Source organism: Chelonoidis abingdonii, chromosome 11 (genome assembly GCF_003597395.2).
Source record: "Chelonoidis abingdonii isolate Lonesome George chromosome 11, CheloAbing_2.0, whole genome shotgun sequence".
Lineage (NCBI taxonomy): Eukaryota > Metazoa > Chordata > Testudines > Testudinidae > Chelonoidis > Chelonoidis abingdonii.
The window spans coordinates 49,753,037-49,769,853 of NC_133779.1; positions in this window are offsets into that span (position 1 = coordinate 49,753,037).

The window sequence follows — 16,817 nt, forward strand, 5'->3', positions numbered from 1 at the left end:
GACTGCAGGCTTTTGGGGGTTAAACAAGCCCGTTGGAAAATCTGCCAGACCCATCCCCCATGCATATATTTGATCCAGATTCTCCCACCTTCCCCCGCTGAAGAGTAATAACAGCCCGTGGGATCAGAACGCGCCCCCGCCCCCCACTTTGCACAAGCTTAGATTAGCGCTAATACGTGTAAGGTGGCCTCCTTTCTGATTTAAGTGTCATGGTAAACAAGCAGCTCAGTTTAAGCCGAAGCAGACATGAACCATTCAAGCCTTGGCTCTCCGGCTGTCTCACCTGGAAACCCTCCTCCAGGGAACCTAGACCCTTCCCCTAGGCCTCAGGCAGTCAGCCCAGCGCACCATGGCATAGCCCTCCCCTGCAGGCAAAACAAATCGCTTTCAAAACCAGGTGAACAGAAACGACAGAGACTGGGCTTGTGATCTGTGCTAGGCCAGTGCCAGCGGAGGCCCCAACACAACTGGGAGTGTATTTCTCTTTCTAAGGACAGGATACTTTGCACTTGTCTCCAGGCCGCGAGCTGTGATCGAATCCTTCCCGCCCTCTTCCTCTCCCACTGAGCTCGCTCGCTGTTGTTCCTGTTACAGAAACTGAGGCACGGGGAGAGCCTAGAAAGGTGTCGAGCAGCTAGACTGACTTCAAGATGGGGCGAGTCCTCTCTTGGTTTGGCCAACAGACCGAGGAATGAACTGGGGACCTCCACAGCTAAAGAGCTGAAGAGTGAAGGCTGCCTGGCTGGCACCAGAACAGGTTCATCTCCCAGGCAGAGACGGGGGACCTCGCCCATACATCCCAGTGGATTACTCTGCATGGCCAGCTCTAGGGTGAAGCGAACAATTCAGTCCCCATTCCCTCCTAGGGCTGTTGGGTCTCAGTCCATCTCCCAGCAGACAATCACCCATCAAAGCCAGGCTACTAAAAGGCACCTTTGGCCAGTTCCAACCTGGTCTAGTCTACAAGCTGTTCGCTGGAGCAGAAAGATGCATGTCCCAGTCCCAGTCCTCCTCTTGTGCAAGGATTAAGCTGATGGGAATTTGATTTTTTTTTTTTCCATCTTGGTTGCAGCAGCTAGTAACCAAGTCGCAGAGGGACCCCCCCCTTCTTTAGAAAACAAAACAATAGATGCCACCTGCTCCTGCCTCTGCTGAGCTTTCCTCATGAACAATTCCCAGGCTGCTAGGTGCAGAGCTATTTGCACCATGCAAACCCCATCGCTACTTTTGATGCTGTTTGCTCCAGCGCTGTGCACTTCTTGCAACACATCAACGTGAACAGGCACAGTTCTCCACGGAGAAGGCGTTCGCAGCAGGGCGCAGGAGGGCGTACAGCGCTGCTGGTTGCACTTTTGCACTCGCATTGGTGTAAGAAGACTGCACAACGGGCAGGCCAGACAAAGAGTCGGGACCTCCAGGATCACACCCAGCGCAAAATAAATAAATAACCCCCCTCCAGCAAAGCTAAATGCAATGATGCCGTAGAATGACCTCCTGGACCCCTGGAAGTCAATGGGAGTTTTGCCATTGATTTCAAAGAGGCCAGAAATGTCACCATCAGATTTTTAAAGGCTGAAAGGACCATGGTGATCGTCTAGTCTGACCTCCTACCTAGCCCAGGCCGGAGCATCACACTCAGTGATTCCTGCATCAAGCCCCTCACTTCTGCTTGAGCCAGCGTGTATCTTTCAGAAAGAGACACCCAGCCTTGAGCGACAGCCTCTATGCAATGGAGAATCCCCCATCTCCCTGGGTAAATTGTTCTGATCATTAACCCACCTCACCCCTTAAAGGTTTGTCCTGCATTGCCAGCCTGAATTTGTCTAATTTCAATTTCCAGACACCAAATCTCACTCTCTCTTTGTCTGCTGGATTGCCGAGCCCTCCGCTCTAAACGTCCTCCCAGGAACATATGTACAGTGAATTTCAGCCTGCGGCACAGCCACCTGCAAGCCACCTCACTTACAGAGGAAGGCAGATGAGAACAAAGTCCTGGAGGGCCCTGTTGGGACTGCTTTTAGGAGAATTTTGTTCTCCTTGCTGGACAGAAGAGCGTGTGACTGTCTGGTGTAGGGCATCCTGAACCAAATCCCCTGCACTGAAGCACCTGCTTCCCAGGGTAGTTTCTCAAGGGAACCAATAGGGCCATTGGTGAGAGGTGGGAAGAATGCCTGCTAGGTTGGTTCCCTTTGTCAATCCGTGAGTCCGTGGCTTGGCCAGCATTGTTCTGTGCTCAGAAAGGCAGCACAGGAGCGGAGTCTCCGCCATTCAGACTCTCACTCCTTTCCCTGGCATGGGTGATTAATCCTGCCACGGATCTGGATTTATTGGTTCATCACAGGCGCTCGCTGCCAAACAGGAAGGGCCTTGTAATTCCTCCTTCCAGGCTTTAGTTGTGATCCACAGGGGCTGCAGGCTGAATAATCTCTCTAGAGCCTTTCATACCCAACCACCAGATGCACATGGTGGACACTGCCACTGACATGATGCAGCCACCTCTGGGGTGGAATGTGGCAGCTGTTTAACACAGCAGCACTTGTGGGCAGGAAGTGAAGTAAATATATATATATATATATATATAAAGAGAGAAAGAGAGAGAGACGGTGCTGGGGGGATGCAGTGATGGAGAACGAACAAGATTCTGCCCAGCAGGGAGCAGCAGCATGAGGCCAATACACCACTTACGAGCCTAGTTTTGAGGACTGAGGCTTGAGACTGGTCTAAGTGGGACTAGCAGCTCAGGACTGAAGAGCACTGGGCCAGGAAGGAAAGAGCCCAGGGCTGGGATAACGGTGTGGGAGGGCTGTGAGTCAAGACGCAGGGGCATCAACGCAAGTAGAGGAGGAGCCCAGGGCTGCAGTTCAGTATTGAGGGGCACCAGCAGAGCTGGGGTGGGAGCCCAGGGCTGGGCTAGCAGGCAGGCTGTGGGTGAGCACAGATGTTTTCAGAGCCTGAAGGAACAAGCTTGCCCAGAGTCTGGCACTAGGGCTGTTAAATCACTTTCATAAGTGCCAGATACACCCGTGCAGGGGGAGCCGGCTGAGCCAATGAGAGAAACCAGGAAGCCAGAGAGGACTTTCTAGACTAAGCCAGGCAAAGCCCTGCAGGGAGCAATCCCAGGAGCTCCCAGGGGTTTGTTCAGCTCTAACTACGCGGGGGCCAGCGGGTACAATACAAAACAGCCACATTAGCAGAGTAAGGAGAGGAGTTGGGAACAGGCTCGCCGCCCACAGTATCACAGCTTCTGACGCCCCCCCTTAATACCTCTTCAAATGGTCCCCTATTCCCCCCTCTGCTGCAGAGCAGCCCCGTGCCAAGCTGCCATCGGCCTGTGGGGGTAAAGCAACTGGCGTCAGCTGCAAACCCTGGATTCTCCAGCAGCTGCAGCCAGACCCCGAGTCCCCCTCTAATGAACAGCAGCTGGGGGCCTGCTGGGAAACTCACAGACTTGTGCCGAAGACGCTGCGAGTGCCCAGCTCTCAGAGACGCTGCAGTCCATCAGGGTACGGGCGGGGAAGGGAAGCCTGGAGGGAGGTGTCTCTATGTCCCTTGTTCCCTTAATAAGGCAGCAGCCAGGGGCGTGTGGAGTGATTTACGGCCTCTCCAGCAACTGTCACTGGGCCAGCTCTTCCCTGGTGGGGTGTGCATTAATTTGGCCCCCCCACACGCTCTGCAGGCGGCTCTCCGGTGCCTGCGTTGCCACCTCTTTCCTCGCCTCCCTTTCCCCGAGTCTCAGGCTGCTGAGCTACAGCCACATATTGCAGCCCCCCGCCCAGGGCAGCGATTTCAGCTGCGTTACTGGGGCTGACTTAGGGCCTGTGCATTATTCCTGCAGAAAGGTTTCCATAGGGCCCTTGGCTGTAGCGTGGTTTGTTAGGGAGTGAAGCCCTGTGCAATGACCCCAACCAATGATCCTCCCACTTTAAAGCACAAAAGAGGCAGCAAATCAGTGGCCGAACTGGGCCTAGAACCGGGGAATCCTGACTCCCCAGCCCCTGCTTTACCCACGAAAGCCCCTGCCCCGCCCAGTGACATGCCCAGAGCGCTACAGCCCGCCTGTGTCCTCTCAGCAACTCTAACCACAGCTGCTGCCTTCAAAGACCCAACCAGCCCTCGCTGATTGTCATCCCGCGGCGGTTACTAGACCCTAGTTGCTTATAAGGCGCTGTCAAACTGTGGCATTATCAGCAAAGACGGCGCGGCCTCGGCTTGGTGATAGATCTGGGAATTAACGAGTCAGATCGGGTGAACGAACACCTCAGTCCCTGCTCACTAGCTCAGCATCACCCAGAAATTCTGTGCCACAACAGGAGCCGCCCGGGGCTTTGAACCACCAGCATTTTCCTTTTGCCATCTGAGCTTCTAAAGTTTCTTGGCTTTTGTTGCTTTGAAGTTCAGACACAAGCAGTTTTCGTGCAGCGCGGCCGGCTTGCGCCTGCATGTGACTATATGCACGGGCAGGGCCGGCGCTTCCATTTAGGCAGCCTAGGCAATCGCCTAGGGCGCCAGGATTATTGGTGGGCGGCATTTTGCCGGAGGGGGCAGCAGGCGACTCCTGTGGAGCTGCCGCAGGCACGACTGTGGCAGCTCCACCGGAGCCGCCGGACCAGCGCGTGGGGCGGCGAAATTGCCGTGCGCCCAGGGCGCTAAAACCCCTAGCGCCGGTCCTGTGCACGGCGGGTGAGAGGATCTGCGTGAGGCTGGGTGGGTGGTGCATAAAGTCCTGTGACAGCAGGCACCAGGAGGGCTGTCATATGGCCCCCCCCAAAAAGTGATTTCCACGCTGAAGCCAAGCACAGGGCTGCCCAGAGGATTCAGGGGGCCTGGGTCAAAGCAATTTTGGGGGCCCCTTCCATAAAAAAAAAAGTTGCAATACTAGAGTCTCGTGGGGGCCCCTGCAGGGCCCAGGGCCTGGGGCAAATTGCCCACTTGCCCCCGGCCAAGCACCCCCCCTGCACCAACATTGCTGCCATGCTGTAATAGGCAGCAGATCTGAGTTAAACACCTGGGTGTGGCCCCAAGGGATGCAGTAGAGGACGGGCATGGGATATCCACAGAGCAACACTTTCCGGAGCCCCCAACTCAACCCAGACCCCAGCAGGGCAGCACTGCCACACTGCAAAGGCCTTGTCCCTACAATCCACCAGGCAGATGCACCCGGCCTCGTGTCCTGGAAAGAGGAGCCCAGCCAAGCTTCAGCCACCCCTGAGAATCTGGCCAGCACTGGCATCTTCCCAGGGTGTTACCCACTGAAGGTGCATCCTTGCTGGCCCTTTGTCTGACCCAGGAACAGCTACGTAGTTGTCCGAGAAACCCCATTCACTCTTCTGGGCAAGTGGGGCAGCTGCTGCTGCATTTCTATCTGCACCTTGGCTGCTGGGCCCTGGCACACAGCTTCCTGGCAAAGCCATCCAGGCCGGGCCATAGGCTCAAGGGCATCCTGCGGCCTCTTCACAGCCACCCCCGGCCCCCTTCACATCATCTCCCCATCCTGAGCCGAGTTTGCAACACCTCCCAGTTCAGTACTTCTCTCCCCCTTTCATTAGCATGCCGGCTGACTCCCCCTTTCAGCTCATTACAATAGCCATCTCCACTCACGCTGGATCTGCAGGAGGGAGGGGGCCTTTGGCAGGTGGAAAAAACAGCATTTCACTTAGCAGAAAACAAACCCTCCAAAACTAGTCTCTAAATTACAGTAAATTGCTGAGAAACACGGGCCTGATTCTCGTTTACACCAAGGCCCCTTCGGACCAGTTTCGGGTCGCCAGTTTTGGCTGGATGTATTCCTGGAGGTTTCATCATGTGACAATCTTTAATTAAAGAGTACCCTTTAATTCCTGGAGACTCTGGGACCATCCTGGAGGGATGGCAACCTGGACAGTTGGTTAATGCAGTGGCTCCTAGGGAGGGTGTGTCGTTTAAATGCAGTTTATGGCCCCTCTGGCACGCCAGGGAAAAAGGGCCTGGGAAGCAATGAGACTCAGACCCCCGGGTGGCTCTAGACACAGCATTTGTGCCAGAATAACGAGAGCTATGTCTGCCCCTCGAGCTGGGGCTGATTGCCAGCATGTAGCGTGCACACACCCGGTGTGTCTTAGAGGTGTGATTATTTTTAACGGGTCTAGTTTGCTTGTACAACCCCTCATGTGGACGCAGTGATGTAGGAACCTTATAAGGTGCCAGAATAGCTTGTGCCCCAGCCCTGCTACCTGTGTAGCTATTCCCAGAGGAGAGCGCACGGGACTAGAACTCAGCAGACCTGGGTTTGGTTCCTGGCTCTGCCACCGGCCTGCTGGGCAACCTTGGGCAAGTCATGGTCCCTCTCCATGCCCCCTCTGTACAATGGGATTAATAATTCCTCCTTTGTCTGCCCAGTTGATTTAGACTGTAAACTCTTTTGGTCAAGGCCTGTCTTATTGTGTGTATGTGCAATACCTACCACAAGGGGTCTTGGGCGAGGACTCTGGGTGGTGCTGGAAAGCAGATAACCATGTCACCAGAGTAGCCAGGCCCAAAAAGATTTTGGGTGAAATTTACCCTGTGCAGATGGGTGCGTGTGGGTGAGCATGTGACTTTCACCCCTGAGGTGGGATTTCAGTGGCACAGTTGCCTTGCCCAGCAATATATTTTCCCCATTTCCCTTTCCGCCCTGTCATGCAGCGATTATCTTCAGAAGCAAGAAAATCCACATCCCCTAATTAAACTCATTTCAAGTTGTAAGCAGCAGCCAGCACAGTTACACGCTCGCTGTCCTGAGGCGAAATTATGCAAAAAGGAAGAGAGGGAGAAGGAAAAAAACCCAACAACCCAGAGCATTTGTTCCTCTGATTTTGCTGTGAGAAGATATTTTGGTAACTGTTTATTATGAATCAGCGCATCATGGGGAATGAAATTGCAACATCCGAGCCCAAGTGAATGAATAGGAGGTTAAAGGACAGCAAGCCAAGAGATAATTTCTTTAGGAAGAAGATCTTTCATTCTGCCTGATGTTTTCAAGGTCTTCCCCCCGCCTCCCTTCTAAACAATGCCAGTTTTGTGCCTCATGTAACAAAACTCATGATTACTAATGATTTCCTACTAATCCACCGTCCCTTAAAAATAAAATCTGCTTGTGCTGCCAAGCGTGGCCTGGGAACTCCACTCCAGCTAGGAAGCCACACGTTCCTTTCCCCTTTTCATTGCTGTCTCCAAGGTTGCTCCTTGGTAAAAATCCAAAGAGCCTATCATCCTGGTATTATTAACACTGCAGGACCCCCGGTCAGGGTCAGGATCCCCTTGTGCAAAGTAGGGTGAGCAGACAGCAAGTGTGAAAAATCGGGACACTTTTCTCAAGGGGTGGAGATATAGTTGTGTATATAAGACAAAGCCCCTAATATCAGGATGGTCCTGATACTATGAGGATGTCTGCTCACCCTAGGGCTCGGAGCTGTACGAACACAGCCACCCCACCGCCTTGATCTTCTGCTGTCAATGCAAGGCAAGTGACCACCCCAGCCTGAGTTCTTGGTTCCACTCAGGCCCCTTTGTGCTGCTCCAGTGATGGGGAAATGGCCTTAATGGGCACATCTACACAGCCTGCAGCAGAACGCCTTCGCGCCTGGGTCACCAACTCGGGCTGGTGCTACAAACAGCGGTGTAGATGTTGTGGCTTGGACTCTGTAAACCGTCTCCATCCCTGAGCTTCAGAGCCAGAGCATCTACACAGCAATTTTCTACCAATGGAAAAACCCCTTCCATTAGCGTACGCCGCGTCGACACTGCGGGGTTCTGCCAGCACAGCTATGGCACCGTAGCTATTCCGGTGGAGTCTCCGTAGTGTGGGCATGGCCTTAGTGAGAGTGAGAATTCGTACCTCAAGGCTTCGGTTGCATTTTACCTTGCACTGGGGCAAGCGACTGCACGAGGGGCAACACAGTGGAGAATCAGGCCCTAGTGTGGGAATGGCTGGGTCTAGCGGTGGGGAATATGGCAAGTCCCAGCCTTTAATCTTGTCATCTCCCATTAGGAGATGCTGAGGCATCCACTGGAGTTGTTATGTTGGCCGCATCAGGAGCAGGCTTCTAGAGAAGGAGTCAGACTCTCACCTGCACAAATAGGCAAGGACAAGGCACCACTGAAATTCCACTCAGGACCCTTAACATGTGACTTAAAACAGAGTCTAGGCCTCGTGCTGCCCCGCTGCCCGGGGGGAGTGGATTACAGATTGCTTCAGCAAAACCTAGCTGAGAGTGGGTTGTGCGAGGTGCTGGTGAAGGCAGTCCCTGCCCCAAAGAGCTTACCATCTACACAGACAAGACAAAGGGCACGAAGAAAAAACATAGGCACCAAGTGGGGAAATTACTGCGTCACACAGCAGAGTGAGGTCCTAGGTCAGTGCACTCCCCGCTGGGCCACGCTGCTTCACAGCTTGAGGAACTTTGTGTTTCTGCTCAGCTCTTTGTATAGTCTGTAGAGTACCTAGCACAGTGAGCTCAGTGTCCAGGACTGGGGCTCCCAGGCCCTCCCACATACAGGTAATAAGAACATAAGAATGGCCCTACTGGGTCAGACCAAAGGTCCATCTAGCCCAGTATCCTGTCTTCCAACAGTGGCCAGTGACAGGTGCCCCAGAGGGAAAGAACGGAACAGGTGATCATCAAGTGATCCATCTGCTGTCACCCATTTCCAGCTTCTGGCAAACAGAGGCTAGGGACACCATTCCTGCCTATCCTGGTTAATAGCCATTGATGGACCTGTCTGCCATGAATTTATCTAGTTCTTTTTTTAATCCTGTTATGGTCTTGGCCTTCACAACATCCTCTGGCAAGGAGTTCCACAGGTTGACTGTGCATTGTGTGAAGAAATACTTCCTTTTGTTTGTTTTCAACCTGCTGCCTATTAATTTCATTTGGTGACCCCCTAGTTCTTGTGTTATGAGAAGGAGTAAATGACACTTCCTTATCTACTTTCTCTCCACCTGTCATGATTTTATAGACCTCAACCATATCTCCCCTTAGCCATCTCTTTTCCAAGCTGAAAAATTCTAGTCTTATTAATCTCTCCTCATACAGAAACTTTTCCATGCTCCTAATAGTTTTTGTTGCCCTATTCTGAACCTTTTCCAATTCCAATATATCTTTTTTGAGATGGGGAGACCACATCTGCACGCATTCAAGATGTGGGCGTACCATGGATTTATATAGAGGTAACATGATATTTTTCTAAAACAACAAGGAGTCCGGTGGCATCTTAAAAACTACCAGATTTATTTGGGCATAAGCTTTCATGGGTAAAAAACCTCACTTCTTCAGATGCATGGTGTGAAAGTTACAGATGCAGGCATTATATAATGACATATGAAGAGGCCTCCTCTTCCAGGCGGTGCATCAACTCATCTAGATATTTGCCTAGTTTTACAACAGGCTACATAAAAAGCGCCAGCGAAGTTGGTACAAATAAAATTTGATGCTGACAATGACTTGTTTATACTGCTCTATATACATTACACTGAAATGTAAGTACAAGATTTATAATCCAATTGATTTTTTTTATAATGATATGGTAAAAATGAGAGTCAGCAATTTGTCAGTAATAGCAAGCTGGGACACTTTTGCATTTTTATGTCTCACTTTGGAAGCAAGTAGTTTTTAAGGGAGGTGAAACTTGGCGGTACACAAGACAAAACAGACTCCTGAAAGGGGGATAGTAGCCTGGAACAGTTGAGAACCATGGCACTAGCTGGTAGGTTACTGATCACTTAAAGCAAGGGAACAGAGAGTGTGGAATGAAGTTGCATTTCCTCTGGTTCCCCTCCCCCTGCACATTGACCCCTGAAGACCTGAATTGTAAGCCCCTAAATCACTGTAGCCCCACTGGCTTCATTAGAGCTAAACCCCACCCAGGGTCTGAGCCAACATTTTCTCGACGTAGCCCAGTGGGAGCGTATTCAAGCAGAGCTCCTGGCCCATCTGCATGGCTTTCCTAAAGCACCCCCTAGATATGCCGGCCATTCGGCCAGCTTCGAGCCACACCATCCTCTTTTTCTATGGTTTTGTCCTGTCTGGTACCGAGACCAAGCTGGACGTGGTTTTGTCCGGTATCCTGGAGGGACTGGGGGAGGCCATTCTGAAGAGTGCCCCACTTTGCCCCCACCAGCATGACCTCACCTGTACTGTGCGTGCGGGGTCACACCATGCCCAGAAGTACCAGGATGTCCGGTATTCTGAGGAGGCAGCACTGGCCACCCTAGCTTTATCTAAGCCAGTTATAGAGAGACTCCATGGGGGGCTGCAGGAGGATGTTATTGCTCAGTAGAATTGTCTGGAAGTTTTTCAGGGCGAGCGAACATTTGCATCCACTTTAAGGCAGGGTGGTGCGAAGGGTCCTTGGCACCAGGGAGAATTCATGTGGTTGTTTTTGGAACACTCGTCCTTTCTTTGGCAGTCCCATGCCCAACCCCCCTGGGTTTGCCATTCAGTTTCATTGTCGCTGCATTTCACGTTGGAAGTGGATTGGGCATTAAAGCTGTAAAGCATTGTATGAGAACCCAAACAGAACAGACTTAATTGCACTGCAGAGACGTAGCTGAAGCTTTCCCAAAGCGAGGGCCGCTTCTTTTTTTAGCTCCTTTCATTGCACATTGTCTGGAGAAATTGATTACCTGCCTATCAGAGGCCATTGGAGGGGTGCTCATTGGGAGCCAGCCATTGAATAAAGTTTATTCAGAAGAAGATCAGAAGAAGCCATTGGGAGCGACCTACTGACCTTTTCTTTGATCTCTGCTAGATGAGCAGGGAGCAGCCAAAATGATAACACAAAGCATGCTGGGAGTATCAGTCCAATTTTAAATGCAACCAACAGGGGGCCCTCTCCTAGCCCCTCAGCTATCAATTGCAACCAATTTCTGTCTCCATCACTAAAAAACTCAAAAGTGTCTGTCTGTCTGTCTGTCTGTCCTGGCACCGAGCCAGGGAAAATGAGGCTACCCCAAGTCTTCTATTTAGAAGCACCCTGACTTAAACCTACAAAACCTGTTTCATGTCAATGATGTCAGCTTCATAGCAACACTACACGCCAGACATGGGATGTTCAGGCACTTACGAAAAGCACAACATGGGTCTTTTATTAAGGCCCCTTTACGCCTGGGGATCTCCTGTCTGTTTGCATATTTAAGGGAAAGAGGTTAAAACAGCTGTGTGACTTTTAAAAAAAAAGCCTAAGTGACTGAGGCACCTAAATACCTTTGGTGATCTAGCCCCAGGAGACTAAGTCCCATTGACTTTCTGTGACACGTAGGCTCCTAGAAGCTGGATTTTCACTGGTATTTAGGTGCCTTAATGCGCAGAGAGGTGCCGTGAGAGATCTTCAAAAGTACTGGGCACCTACCTCCCATTTGAAAACCTGACTTGGCATCGACCTGCCCCTTGAGGTGCTTAAATAACTTTAAAAATCTGGCCTCAAGTGCCCAACACACTTAGGAAAATGTTGCCCAAGACAAAATACACAGAGCCAAGCATTGCGCTCAGACCAGTCAAGTTGCTGAATAACTGCATCACCTTCAAATGGACTCAGTATTTAGGCAGTTGTCTTTGAGAGCAGAATTTGGCCCCTAGTTGTGTGACTCAAGGTGCATTACAAACCTATACTGCTCTGCAGGAATCCCTCCAACTGGCACTGAAATGCAGCCACTGCCAGAGTGTTCAGCTGCTCAGAACAGGAGGTGAAAAACAGCTTTTCCAACTGGAACTGCAGGAGAAATTGTAGGGAAGTAAAATGTTGGAATTGGGTGATTAACTCCCCATCTCATGCGATGAGGCCAAGGGATCTTTAATAACCACAAGTGCTGAGGAGCTGAATTTTATGTCTCTTTTGAAAGATGGAGAAGCACCAGTGCCACAACAGGATTTGCAGACATGGGATGAGTTTTTCAAAAACAACAAGGGGGCTTTAGACAGGTGACTCCCATTACAATTACGTCTCTAAATCTACCGATCCCCATATGCATTCATCCAATTATAATAGCGTAGACTCACCACTGGCACCCCCTTGTGGTAGGCCTGATGTAGCAGGCTCTCCTCTTTTGGCACCACCGGCTCTGGGCCCACAGCGGTCTGCCTCTTCTTGTGACTTTGCCCCGGGGTAACAGAGAAGCCAATAAACAAAACACGAACAAACATAACTCTTCACGCCAGACACAGGCTCACTCCTCCATGAATTCTTCATCCCTTCCTGGACACTGCAGGGTCATCTGCCCATCTTGTGCAGAGCGACAGCTCGCAGGGCTTTTTCCCTGGAGGCCCAGCTCCAAACTCAACAGTCCCTCTCCCCCTTGTGTCGGGGGTTTCTGCACCACCTTTCCCGGTGGCTGGGAGGGCAGCCCAGACAGGGACCCTGTGGTGAGCAGTGAAGGTCTTCTCCTATTAGCAAGTGGGCCGTGGGCAGTCAGGCCTAGTGATCAGAGCAGAAGCTGGGAAGCAAATCCGATCCCAGGGCCAGAGCAAGAAAGCAGCAGCCAGCCCAGAAGTCACAGCCAGAACTGGGAATTAAGAGCCACACTGAGGGTCAAAAACAGAGTCCAAACCCAGGAAGCCGGCCCCAGGAGCAAGCAGAGGTAGCATGGACAGAGCAGGAGCCAGGCTGGGGAACAAGGCTGGAACAGGGCTCAGAGGAGGGTGGGAATACGGCTGGAGCAGCAGCAGGCCCAGGGAGGATGGCAGGTGCAGGCAGCCACACATTACAGTAAGCAGCCAGAGAGCTGCTGCTGGGCTAAAAGCCAACCAGCTGCCCTTCCTGACCACTCAGTCAATCAGGGAGCCTGCTGCAGGCCAGCTGCACGGGTTGGGTTGCCAGGAGATGGACTCTGCTGCAGGCCCTGAGCCCCGGCAGCTCCCTAACACCCCTCACTGCCTCCCCGGACTCCTTCCTACCTTGGCCTTCCATCAGGCCCTTTTCCCAAGTCCCTGCTGGGCTTCCCATTCACCTGCCTCTAGCTAGGCCTTTCTTCCACGCCCTAGCACCCAGGGCAGGACTGCAGAGTCCTTCCCCTACTCTCCCTACTGCCCCCTCCTCACTGCGCTTCATCTTCAGCTGGGCCTGGCCCACCCTCCAGGTGCAACCATGTGCACTCACTCCTCTGTCTCCAGTTAACTCGTTCATTGCCGTGGGGGGAGGAGGGGTACCTACTCCAGCACAGTGGGATACATACTGGGTCCCCTATCCTCACAGGATCTGAGCACATATTCTAAGATCGAAGCATAAAACCCCGCCATCTCCTTGATTCGGCACGAGGCTCCAGCTACTCACAGAGAGCACCCAACCTTGCCCTGTGGGTTGGCTTTACTGCTATCCATTGTAGGACTCAAAATAAGCGGCTCAAGTGGCTGAAGTTTTCGCGCTGGGCAAACGTGTTATTTTTGTCAATCTCATGATTTTAAGACAATCTCCTGATTTTGGAGGGGCCTGATTCGTGATTTTTCTTCTGGGTGTGGGGCTGGCCTACATCATAGTCTCTCCCCTGTTCCTTGAGAATGGTCCTCTGAGACCAGAGTTATGGCAGGGGGAGGGCAAGCTGGCACATCTGCTGCTCAGGGATGTCTCTGTTCCATGGATGGAGGCTATCAGCCTAAGGGGCTCTCCATCTTGGCCATTAGAACAGCGGGTGCTGCCCAGGGTTCTCTGCTCCGGCCCCTTCTTGCTGTCGAAAGGGAGGCGATGTGGCTAGTCCACTAGACTGAGACAGAGAAGACCAGGGTTTTATTCTCAGCTCTACCCCTGGCCTGCTGGGTAACCTCTGACAAGTCACTTCCCTGCTCTGTGCCTCAGTTTCCCCATGTGAAATGGGGCTAATAACACTCACCTGCTTTGAGAGCTAGAGATTAAGATTATTGTCTCTTTTACCTCACTTTCATCCCAGCACCTTTCATTTGGCATCTGTATTTAGCTACTTCCCTCTTCATAATGGGGAAGCCGCTGGTAGGTCTGTGCTGAGCCCCTCAGAAACCCACTCCTGCAGGAGTCAAATAGACAAGCACCTTCCATCAGCACTGGATTCACTTTGGAAAGAAAAGGTAATAATCATAATAAATATACAGTAACAGCCAATACAGAGCAATTTTCAACTGTAGAGCATAACACTAAACATCAAAGCTTTATTATCCCTATTTTACAGATGGGGAAACTGAGGCACAGAGCAGGCAACTGACTTGCCCAAGGTCACAGGTCAGCCCAGTGGAGTGGGAGAAGAGCCCAGGTCTCCTGAGCCCTAGTCTAGGGGCCTAGCTACTGGTAACTCATCCTATAATGCTCTGTGAATGCCGACCGAAAGTATATCTAAGGCCCTACTTAAATTGCAGAACTTGCAGATCCTGCAATACTAGGCTTCCACCACATTTTTTATTTTAATTAGCCTACTCTGCACAGTCCGCAATTTTGCACACATTTTGAGGTTCACAACACACACTTTTTACCCCATTAGTACAGTAGTTCCCCATTTATCCAAGCTGACAGCAGCTGGGGCTTGGCTTTTCAGCCTCACACATCAATGACTGAAATATAATTGCAGCAAAATGTCTGGTTATCAAAAAAATTAGCAGGCATAACTTAATACTTGAGTGTTTATATTGTTCCAAACAAATAGGTCTTCTCCGGCTTTTCCAAATGACCACAATTAATAACGGTCCATTATTACTTTTCTGTGATTTTCCATGTCTTATTCACAACTCAGCTGCAATTATTTGACAATCATTCCGTGATTCAAGCAGGGCCTTAAGTAGATCATTATTGTTATTTTTTGTTTTGTCTCACTGTATTGTAGCTTGTGGTTACTGTATACGCATTGTTCTATACTGTATTGTTCTATGCATTGTGGTTATTATTTTTAGTGATTGGCATTGCAGTAGCACCAAGGAGCCCCAGTCACGGTCCAGGACCCCTGAGTGCTAGGAGCTGTACAACATGAAGTACTAATGGACGGTTCCTGCCCCAAAGAGGGAGCTGACAATCTGTGTAGGGCTCCATCTTAGTTAGCAGTCTATGATGTTCTTGCACATACTCTGTGTATCCCACAGCTAATGAGATGGGGGTAGTGGTCTATGCTGCAAACTTATGGCCGTGTAACTCATCAGTCAGGAGTGTGGAAAATCCAACGCAGTTAGTCCAACTTAACCCGCGGCGCAGACAGAACTAAGCCGGCAGGAGAGCTTCTCCTGTGCCCATAGCTACCGCCTCTGGGGGAGGCGGGGTACCCACGCCGACGGGAGATGTGCTCTCGTCTTCACTGAATGCTACAGCGCTGTCAGTGTAGACAAACCCTAAAGTCTGGGAAAGTGTCACTGTACTGCGTGCCCCCCTCTGCCTTGGCTTGCTCTGCAGTAGCCTCCCTTCAGTAACTTGGCCATTTTGCCCCCCGCCCACCCCCAGTCCAGGGTTATGAAGTCCAGCAGGACCACTGTCTACATAACCTCTCCGGATAGTGGACAGCCCCAGCGCGGGGCTCTCTGCCACTATACTGCTGGCTAGCAGGGGAAGCCAGCCCCACCTCTACAGCAGGGTCCAGCCCATGGATCCTATAACCAGCAGCCCAGCTCTGCTCAGAGCCCACCCGTCACTCCTTCTACCAAGCCTCTCCATCTTCTCGTGCCTGGTTCTGGGTTTACCATAGGCGTGTACTCTGCTCCCTGTGGCTACCGCACCCCCTTCTAGCTCCTTACCAGACTCCCTAGTCCAGGGCAGGTTCTCGGGGTGACTCTCCCCCTAAATTTCCCCTTGCCCCCTAATGAGCCCAGCCTCCCAGAGAATGCCCACAAACTTCTCCCCTGACAGTCTGCCTGCAGCTTCCTGTCTTTCAAGTAGTGTCCCAGCCCTTCCCCGGCTGGGCTTCACTTTCAATTAACCCTGGTCCACCCTCTCCCAGGCAATGCCCAGTAACCTAACTAGGCCTCTCTGGCCCTCCTTAATCCCACGGGGCTGGCATGGGGTGCACACCCCAGCACCGGGGGTCTCCACAGACATACTAGCCACTGAAAAGGCGGTGAAAGACCCATCGCTCCCTCTGCAAATGGCCTTGAAATACTTTATATTCCAAGTGCTTTATGTCAATTTTTGCTTCCAGTACATAATGTATTAAGAGGGAGGCTATAACAGCACAACACAAGTACATCATCAGTATTCTCATGGCATTACTTCCAAAGTACTTGTGTTAAAATATAGTCAGCTGTCAGCAAAGGGTGGGTGTGCGCCAGACTAAAGAATCAGGTTGAAAATTTCTACTGTGGGGCTATCTATCTACCTATCTATCTATCCCCATTCACCCCCTATCCATACATCCCCAGTCCCCACCCATCTATCTATCTGTCTATCTCCATCCACCCCATCTATCTATCCCCATTTGCCCCCTCTATCTATGTATCCCCATACACATCTATCCCCATCCACCCCATCTATCTATCCCCATTCACCCCCTATCCATACATCCCCAGTCCCCACCCATCTATCTATCTATCATCTCCATCCACTCCATCTATCTATCTATCCCTATTTGCCCTCTCTATCTATGTATCCCCATACACATCTATCCCCATCCACCCTATCTATGTATCCCCATTCACCCCCTATCCATACATCCCCAATCCCCATCCACCCATCTACCCACCTACTATCCATCCATCCCCATTCACCTCATCTATCCATCTATCTATCTATCAGCAAGGTATGTGAGCCCCAAAGATACCATGGCACCCGTCCCGCTGGTTCGAGTATTACAGAAGCCGATGAAGGACCCCCAAAATGAGCAAAACACCCCCCCAAGCCACCCCCCTCTTCTCAGGGAGTTTGACAACTGA